At 38.3% G+C, this 10,949-nt stretch overlaps 1 protein-coding gene across 1 annotated transcript in view; it reads right to left on the reverse strand.

Moving 5' to 3' along the window:
• LOC115220841 (U24-ctenitoxin-Pn1a-like) overlaps window positions 1-9,304 on the reverse strand; it is a 25,436-nt gene extending 16,132 nt beyond the window's left edge. Inside the window, exon 1 of the mRNA XM_029791020.2 lies at window positions 9,164-9,304. The gene's annotated coding sequence lies outside the window, so the exon portion shown is untranslated. The remainder of the gene's footprint in view (window positions 1-9,163) is intronic.
• Between the last annotated feature and the right edge of the window lie 1,645 nt (window positions 9,305-10,949).

Consider the following 10,949-nt stretch of genomic DNA (forward strand, 5'->3'; position numbering starts at 1 on the left):
GTGGCGGTTCGGCGAAAGAAAGCAATAGAATAAGTACTAGTCTCAAAAAACAAAAGCAAAAAAGGCATAAATACTGGGATCGATTTATTGGAACGAATCCCTTTGAGGCGGTGCCCCTGCATGGCCGCAATCCAATGACCGAAACATGCAAGTGATAATATAAAAGATACGTGCGCGCGCACACACACACGCACACAGACACGCACACACACACACACCCACACACCCACACACCACACATATATATATATATATATATATGTACACATTTTTTCTTTATTTTCACTCCCTGTTTCTTTCTGTGTTCCTTTCTGTGGAAGAGCGTAGGCTCGAAACGTTAAAGACCCTTTCACTTCTCGAGCGTTAAACTAATACATCTGTTGTTGTCTACACCGCCCGTCTTCGTCTTTTGTTTTTTTGTGAATTCTCCTATATATATATAATATATATATATATATATATATATATATATATATATATATATATATATCTACATACATACATACATACATACATATATATATATATATATATATATATATATTATATATATATATATATAATCAACAATTGAGGGTAAAATTAATTAATTAATCAATTTCACCAAGTATTCAGTATGCAAAGGGACCATTTAAGGCGATTCAAATTATTACATTATATAAAAGGGCTTAGTAAATAAATTACTTTGCCGCATACTGAACTCATTAGAAATGCAGCCAAAAAAAAACTTTCTAAAACTATTTCTAATACTTAAAGAAACCTCTCTCATATAGTGTTTGCTCAATTCAACTCACGGAAGTATGGGGGTAGAGACATAAAAAATCAAATGCAAAGGTTATTTGAGAACGTACGTTCAAGATTAGTCAAACTCGACATTTCTATCATCAGCTCATTACCGAAAAAAGCATAGTGTTTACTGATTTTAACCACGCGGTGGAAAGGGGAGAGCAGAAATTCTTCGCTTGCTTTTGAGTTTGTTGGCAATGTTAGTGTCGAGCAGATCTTCAGAAGCGAGAAGAAGCCGAAAAGGTATGCTCCCACTTTCAGTGTTTCAAATCCAAACCAGGAGTTCTGAGTGATGATAGAAATGTCGAGTTTGACTAATTGAAACGTACGTTCTCAATAACCTTTGCATTTGATTTTTAATGTCTCTACCCCATACTTCCGTGAGTTGAATTGAGCAAACACTATATGAGAGAGGTTTTCTTTAAGTATTAGAAATAGTTTTAGAAAAGTTTTTTTTGGCTGCTATTTCTAATATCATATGCGGCAAAGTAATTTATTTTACTAAGCCCTTTATATAATGTAAAATATATATATATATATATATATACATATATACATATACAATGATGCACTCACACAAATATACAATCGTGCACATACACGCACAAACACACAGACAGACAGACACATACACACACAGACACACACACACTTATGTATACATGTAGCCTACATGCTGGTTTCAATTTACTCATTCAATAAGATTCTTATCTTTAACAATTAAAATTTTAAATTAGCCAGAAATGAAAGATAAAGTTAAAAATAAAACACAATATCGTCCAGTTTAGAAAAGTATTGCCATTTGTCGGGTCTGTTTCCAGATGGCGCTTAATTATAATGGAAGAAAAAAAACTTTTATTTTATATATATTTCATGAAAATTAAAATTTGAATTTAGTAATCATATATTTAGTAATCATAGGCGCAGGAGTGGCTGTGTGGTAAGTAGCTTGCTTACCAACCACATGGTTCCGGGTTCAGTCCCACTGCGTGACACCTTGGGCAAGTATCTTCTACTATAGCCTCGGGACGAACAAAGCCTTCTGAGTGGATTTGGTAGACGGAAACTGAAAGAAGCCCGTCGTATATATGTATATATAGATGTCTGTGTGTTTATATGTTTGTGTGTCTGTGTTTGCCCCCCCCCCCAACATAGCTTGACAATCGATGCTGGTGTGTTTATGTCACCGTAACTTAGCGGTTCGGCAAAAGAGTCCGATAGAATAAGTACTTGGCTTTCAAAGAATAAGTCCTGGGGGGGGGGCAATTTGCTCGACTAAATGACTGAAACAAGTAAAAGAGTAAAAGAGGATGAAAGAGTAAAAGAGGAAGAAAGAAGAGAAAAAGCAAAGAAAACATCAGTTGAACACGAAGTGCATTAATTCATCGCACATCACAAGGTTTAGTGGAGCCTACGCACTTAGGGCATTACCACGGACGATGGCAAGGCTAAGGCTTTGGAACAGCCAAGCACCCTCACAAGCATTACCTGACTCCTTGGCGAGGCGAGCCGCTAACGATCGTTGATTATCGTGGTTGTCAATGTCTATCACTGGACGAGTCTTGGTTCAAGAGAAAAGGCCTACGATCAGAGGTATAGGTGCCGAGACCAGCCGACCGCAGTTCAACTCCACTTTATTTAACGATTCCTATTCTGGGACTCTGTTCAGGTACAATTTGAAGGAGATTTGTTTGCTATTTCTAGCAGGCCGAGTGACCACATACAGACTCCCTCGTTCATTTGTCTGTATATATGTTGTTAATATTTGACCTCCAAGTCAGCCCTGAACGTGCAGACTATGATCAAAGCCAGTCTAGCCATGGCCGTCTCATCTTTTGTTTTTCTGGAATTGTGCACTCCAGACTAGACTGATATTTTCTTCTTCAAGACTGAAGAATAGGGTTTTGACGTAGGTTAGGTTGCTATTCCTAGTAGACCAATCCATTGATTAGAAGTTCTGCTCGTTGTCTCCACTTGCTAGAAATAGTAACTAAATATCCCTCAAATCACAACTTCACGTCTTAAAGAAATATAAGATTCAAGATACACAATACCTGAAAAAAATTTATGATCATAGGTTTTCTTGATTAACGTCGACCTCGGGTTAAATAAGAGAACACCGCCGCCGCCATTACCACCATCACCAGCACCACCACCACAAATCATCATCATCATCATCACCACTACCACCATCATCATCATCATCATCATCATCATCATTCTCATCATCATCATCATCATCATCATCATCATCATCATCAGCAGCAGCAGCAGCAGCAGCAGCAACAACAACAACAACGATAACAACAACAGCAAAATGGATAACAGCAACATCGACACCCACAAGGGAAACAGCAGCAGCAACATTTATAACAACAATCACAGCAATTGTGAGAAGCTCTATTTGAAACACAGGTCGATTATTTTCTTACCAGTTTATTGATTTTCTTATCAAATATCGATTGCCAACTTAAAAAAAAAACTTTACTAAACAGCAGCCAAAAAAATCAATATATTATGAGAACTTTCTACCGTGAGTTTTTTCCTATATTTTGCCTTTGCTTTTAAACGGTGCCATTTATAAGATATAATTAAGCAACACTTCAAAGGATAACTTAATGAAGCTGCTCTTAACCAGTAATAAAAATGTTTCGGCTATGGGCTGTTTAATTATCAAAAAATTACATATTAAAGTTTTCTAAAATGCTATTTTAAAACACATATCAGTAGGTCGACATCATATAATAATAATAGTAATAATAATAATAAAAATAATAATAATAATAATAATAATAATAAAAATAATAATAGTAATAATAATAATAATAATAGTATAATAATAATAATAATAATATAATAATAATAATAATATAATAAATGCCCTGATGCAGTACCAGGCAGTGGCTCTCATGGCTTCTGATCTTAACTGATTGGAAGTGTTATCATGTACATTGTTTTGTCTTGGTATAAAAGATGGGCTACAGCATCTATTCTGCTCAATACCACAGATTTGCTTGTCAGTTGTTTGACCTTAACCAGTTGAGCATGTCCCTTGATGGCTGACGATATGTGCATCTCTGATCACGAGCAGAAGTAGTGGGGGAGCATCATAGCCATGTGTTGAGAAGGATTCTTTGGGGTTTGAATAATTCACCTCTGGAAACATGGGTGTTTCGTTCAACGTCCTTAAACAACCCTTATTCAGGGACCTTTTGAGCGGGATGGGTTACTCGACCTGAAGAAAATTCTAACTGGGCTCCACCTGCAAGGTCATGTGCTGTTTATCTTGATATCAGATCACCATGTCGCGCACATATGGTTGTGATGCATGTGCCTGATGTACCTTTATCAGACGGGTGGTCATGATGGGTATACTGGGCTTCGTATATTTTACCCCAGTGTCACTTTGATGGCATGCTCTGCTCGCTCACTCAATAATAATAATAATAGTAGTAGTAGTAGCAATAATAATAATAATAATAATAGTAGTAGTTGTAGTAGTAGTAGTAGTAGTAGTAGTAGTAGTAGTGGTGGTGGTGGTGGTAGTAGTAGTAGTAATAATAATAATGATAATAATAATAATAATAATAATAATGATGATAATAAAAATAATAATCTTTTCTACTCTAGGCACAGGGTCAGAAATTTTGGGGGAAGGGCCAGTCGATTAGATCGACCTCAGTACGCAACTGGTACTTCATTTCTCAACCCCGAAAGGATGAAAGGTAAAGTCGACATCGGTGGAATTTGAACTCAGAATGTAAAGATGGACGAAATGCCGCTAAGCATTTTGCCCGTCGTGCTAACAATTCAGCCAGTTCGCCGCCTTAATAACAAGAACAATAACAAGAACAACAACAAGAACAACAAGAACAACAACAACAACAATAATAATAATAATAATAATAATATAATAATGATAATAATAATGATAATAATAATAATATAATAATAATAATAATAATAATAATAATATAATAATAATAATAACAATCCTTTCTATTATAGGCACAAAGGTTGAAATTTTAGGGTAGGGGATTAGTCGATCACATCGACCCCTATATTTCACTGGTAGTTAATTTATCGACCTTAAAAGGATGAAAGGCAAAAGTCGACCTCAGCGGAATTTGAACTCAGAACGTAGCGACTGGTGAAATACCGATCGACCCATCATGCCTGTTTGATTCCAGGATCGAAAAGAAAGAAGACAAAAGAACAAAAAGATACAATCCCTTAAAATTTGAAAAAAAGAAGAATTAGGAGTATGAGAATTGTTTTGGTGCGTTGGGAACAGTAAGCAAAAATATTTTTTTCTACTCTAGGCACAAGGCCTGAAATTTTGGGGGAGGGGGCCAATCGATTAGATCGACTCCAGTACGCAACCGGTGCTTAATTTATCGGCCCTGAAAGGATGAAAGGCAAAGTCGACTTCGGCGGAATTTGAACTCAGAACGTAAAGACAGACGAAATACCTATTTCTTTACTACCCACAAGGGGCTAAACACAGAGAGGACAAACTAGGACAGACAAACGGATTAAGTCGATTATATCGATCCCAGTGCGTAACTGGTACTTATTTAATAGACCCCGAAAGGATGAAAGGCAAAGTCGACCTCGGCGGAATTTGAATTCAGAACGTAGCGGCAGACGAAATACCTATTTCTTTACTACCCACAAGGGGCTAAACACAGAGAGGACAAACAGGGACAGACAAACGGATTAAGTCGATTATATCGACCCCAGTGTGTAACTGGTACTTATTTAATCGACCCCGAAAGGATGAAAGACAAAGTCGACCTCGGCGGAATTTGAACTCAGAACGTAGCGGCAGACGAAATACCGCTGAGCATTTCGCCCGGCATGCTAACGTTTCTTCGCCGCCTTATAAACAAAAATATAGACTAATGACTGAAGGAGATTGGAATAGATTGCGCTGTGGTGCTCCTGGAACAGCAACGATTTTCAGGAGGGTTCTAAGCACTTGAAAGGCTACTGAAAACTTGTGGATACCTAAGGTTACAGGCAGTAACGCGTTACCCACATAAATCCTATCAGGAATAAGACAGAACCCGAGTCAAAGCCAAGATAATAATAATAATAATAATGATGATGAAGACGGTAAGAGGGGAGAATCGTTAGCATGCTGGGCGAAATGCTTAGCGGCATTTCGTCCATCTTCACATTCTGAGTTCAAATTCCGCCGAGTTCCGCTTTGCCTTTCATTCCTTCGGGGTCAATAAAGCAAGTACCAGTTGTGTACTGGGTTCGATGTAATCGATATATAGCCCCTACCCCCAAATTTCTGACCTTGTGCCAAAATTTGAAATCGACAATAATAATGATGATGATGTTAACGTGTCGATATACGTATATGTAACCGAATACATGTAGCCGGATCTGCGAAAGAGAAAATACCTATGCTGAACTATTGAGGAATCTACAGCTACTCTGTCTATAAATTTCAGGTTTATAGCTGTAATTATTGGAACACTCACTGGGATATCTAACGCACTGCTTAAATACCAATCTTGAGAAACTAGGCTTCGACAAACCAGAAAGGAATGATTCGAAGACTACAGATCCAAGCCGTCACTGGAACTGTAAAACTTGCCAGAAATTAATCATTTAAGTATATATGAGCATGTCTCGATATGCAACAATATGCATGAGAATACATACATAAGGCAAAACAAGCAAATCTGCATATACATACATACATACATACATACAAAAATACCCTGTTGATGTTGAAGTTCTAATGAAGTACCCTTGGATCTGGGTTAGAAACCAGCTCTTTTTCTATTTGCAAGAACTCTTGAAATACATACATACATACATGGTGGCTGCCCCCTCGTTATCGAGTATGGCCATTGCACGAAGCTTAATCAATGTTGTTATCGTGCAATGCCTGTGCATTTATTTCTATGTCCCTGCGCATGATAAATCCTTAAGACATTTATTGGATGGCCGTTGACTCTCAAGAGTTTCCCCGCCCTTTGACGGGTTTTTGTTTTTCATCCCGCAAGGTGTCCAATAAACACCCTCCTCACCAAGCAAGCTTGGTGGGGTTGCCGGTTTAGTCGCCGACGACCCGACTATGTACATACATACATACATACATACATACATACATACATACATACATACATAATGAAATCCGTCGGAAGAATAATCCCGAGGACCACGAAATAAGAACCCACAAACCCACAATATGGTAGAAGCCATTGCCACTTACAATGAAAAGGAATACTGGTGGAATGTACCAGTGTAAACCTCAATAAAATGTTAGCACAACAGACCTGATATAATGATTTGGGACAGAGAAGAGAAACTCTGCACAGTTGTGGAAATTTGCTGCCCAGCGGACGTTAACATAAAGCTGGAGATTAGTGAAAAAGAGAACACCTATGCTGAACTATCGAGAAATCTGCAGTTACTCTACACAGATTTCAAGTTTTAATTATTGGGTCTCTGGGATATGTAATACACTGCCTAAATACCAATCTTGAGAAATTAGGCTTCTCAAAACCAGAAAGGAGAAAGCTAATTCGAAGACTACATATCCAATCCATCACTGGAACTATACAAATCTGTAAAACTTTCCAGAAGTTTATCATTTAAATATATATGAGCATGTCTAGATATGCAACTATAATGCATGAGAATACATACATAGAACATACTAATCTGCACACATACATACATACATACATACATACATACATACATACATACATACATACATACATATATACAAGCATACACAGTAATAATAAATAACAGAAAGCATATGTAGTGTCTTATGCTTTATAAAACCCGCACTCGTTTCTCCAAAATTACTATCAGGATTACACAATTGCTTGTTGAAACATAATCTTGTTAAGAGGTGAAATAATTAAGACGATTGAACCTGAATACGGATATAAATGCATGGGAATACTTGGGGAAGATGGAATTAAGCATAATGATGTAAAGAAAAACAAATAAAGAGTATCTGCGGCGAATGAGAAAAATATTGAATTCGAAGTTGAACGACAGAAACGTAATTTTGGCAATAAACTCGCGCGGAGTTGCAGTGGTTCGATATGGCACTAGAATTATGAAGTGGACAGAGGACGATCTAATGGAGTTGGACAGGAAGACGAGAAAGCTCCTGACAATGCATGAAGCCCATCATCTACGTGTATGCTCTGATCCGCTATACATGAAGAGAGCGAATGGAAGAAGGGGACTGAGAAGTGTGGAAGAGTGCGTGCATCTCGAACTTGGGAACTGGTTGAGGTTCTGATCCCAAAGTGAGGAAAACGTATTAGCGGCAGTTAGAGACGAGAGCATATTGAAAGCAGGGAAAAATATAAAGAGCAAAACAAGGAATGCATGAAGGACACGGAGAAACACTGCGTAACAGAAAACTACACAATCAATTCTGTGTAGCCACAACTGAATTTGCTGGAGAACATATGTGGAAACAGTGAGAAAAGAGACTAGGAGCTCAATGGTGGCAGCGTAAGACCAAGCTTTTATTACCACAAACTGGACGGTCAGCCTCAGGAATGAGCAGGTGTCTCCTCTGTGCTGAATCTATAATAGAATTGACGAGGCCATTGCCCATATCATGAACGAATATCCTCCACTTGCTCAAAACCAATACAAGTTGTAGCGATACGAGGAAGTGCTACATTGGAAACTGCGAAAAGTGGGGGCTTGAGAGAGGCAAGGCGTGATGTGAGCTAAACCACAGAGATTGGCAGAGTCGCAGATTGGCAAAATCCTGTGAGATTTCCCAATCCAAACCGAAGTTGTGCTTGAGCACAATAACCCGCACCTAGTGGTGGTGGACAAGATGGACCAAATGTGCTCCGTAATTGATGTTGCGTGCCCCCTTAACCCACTAAGGAAAGCGAAAAGACAGACATACGAGATAGCTCGACTCGACAGTGGAAAACAAAGGCGAAGATAGTGTCAGTTAGGACCTTGGAGACGATATCAGATGGCATCAAAAGAAATATAAAGGAAATAGATATGTAGTAACCAGTAGAACTGGTACAAAAGATTTGCCTCCATGCCACGGCCATAATCCCCAGGAAAGAATTAGTTGAAAAGAACAGAAAGCTCGGAGCTGTTCCTTGAAGGATGAAAGGCAAAGTTAACTTCCATCGGATTTGAACCCAGAACATCAGGAAAAGACCGTAAGTAAATGCCACTGATATTTTGTTTTCACGAACAAGCCAATCCTATGACCCCGTCGTTCCTTGTTCGCTTATTGTTTTGTAGACTATAGGGCAGATTTGAAAGAAATTTGTCAACAATTTGCAACAAAGTCGAGCTTCCTTGATTGGCAAAAAGTTTTTATAGGGTTGGAGAAAACATGTCTTACCTTGTTTAATGACAGCAAATATCTGGTTGTTTGGTGCAGGTAGAAATTTATAACGAGTCTGCTCCGGTTTTTGACTTTTATTAATTACACGTGGGTCGACACGTGAGTAAATATCAACAGGTGACAACTAAATTAATATTCCCAGATGCACAACATTGCTGATGGATTTCACTGATTGACATATGAAGAACAGTGTTACATTAAAGATCTTCAACTAATTCCGTGACATTTTGATCTGTCACTGTTAGTGCCATCACCACCACCACCACCACTTCCACCGTCACACCTAGTCACCCTCAACATCACCGTCATCCTCGTCGTCGTCGTCGTAATCATCGTTGCCAACGACTATCACCACTAGCACCATCATCGTTATATCCTCCTCCTCCCTCCTCCTCCTCCTCCTCTTCACCACCATCATCACCACCACCACCACCACCACCACCACCAACAACAACAACAGCAACAGCAACAACCACATCCACTAACGTCGTCATCGTCGTCGACGTCATCATTATCATCCTCATCACCGCCACTATAAACCCCACCCTCATCATCATCATCATCCTCATCATCCCCATAATCATCGTCGTCGTCATCATCATGACCACTACCACCATCACCATCACCATCACTGTCATCATCACCACCACCACCACCATCATCATCATCATCATCGACACCATTATTTATTTGGTATCGCAAACACCTCCCCCACCACTACCACCACAACCTCCTCACATTACTGCTACTAACACCTTCTTACCATCTTCACCACTACCATCATCATCATCATTATCATCATCATCATTATCATCATCATCATCATTAACCCCACTGTAGTCACCAACACCACCGCTACCACCATCATTGCCATTCCCGTAATCACCGTTATTGTCATTATCCTCCTCCTTCTCGCCTTCTCTGCTTCTTCTTTTTCCTCCTCTTCCTTTCCTTTTCTCTCTCCTCCCTTTCTTTCCCCCACTTCCTCCTCCTTTTCTTCCCTCTTTCTCTTCCCCTCATCACCATTATTTCCCCTATCTCTGCTATTACCGCAACCATTACCATTTGTGCTGTGTGCACTGGAATTACAACATTAAATATTCCACTAAGCTGTTGATATGTAAGAAAATATTTTGAAATGCAAAATTTATGGATTTTTCTAAATTGTTTCTTTCTCTTGTAAAGAACGGATCAATATTTTTAATTATTAAAAACCCGACGTAAACTCATAGAACGTGCTTCTCCAGGAATTAATTCCTGGTCTAATATTCCCAAGTATTTTCAGAATAAACACGGCCGTTGGACACTTTTAAAATAATTAATGTATAAAATGCTTCCTCAAAGTCGAAAATATGTTTAATTTATGTCTTGTAAGGCATGGCTGTGAGATTAAGAAGTTTGCTACCCAACCATGGGGTTCCCAGTTCGAGCCTAGTGTGCGCAACTTACCATTGCCGCGGTGTTATAAGTGTCATGTTGGTCAAATTTGGTTGAGAAAAATAGAATGGAAGACCGTGCATTAATGTATGTATGTATGTATGTATGTATGTATGTATGTATGTATGTATGTATGTATGTATGTATGTATGTATGTATGTATGCATGTATGTATGTATGCATATATATATATATATATATATAATATATATATATATATATATATATATATATATATATATACAGAGAGAGAGAGAGATTATATAATTTTACTGAAATTGAGTATTTGAGTAAAATTATATTAATGTGTCCGACTGATTAAAATTCTATTTATTTGTGCATCTGA

The sequence above is a fragment of the Octopus sinensis genome, linkage group LG17 (assembly GCF_006345805.1).
Source record: "Octopus sinensis linkage group LG17, ASM634580v1, whole genome shotgun sequence".
In the NCBI taxonomy this organism is placed as follows: domain Eukaryota; kingdom Metazoa; phylum Mollusca; class Cephalopoda; order Octopoda; family Octopodidae; genus Octopus; species Octopus sinensis.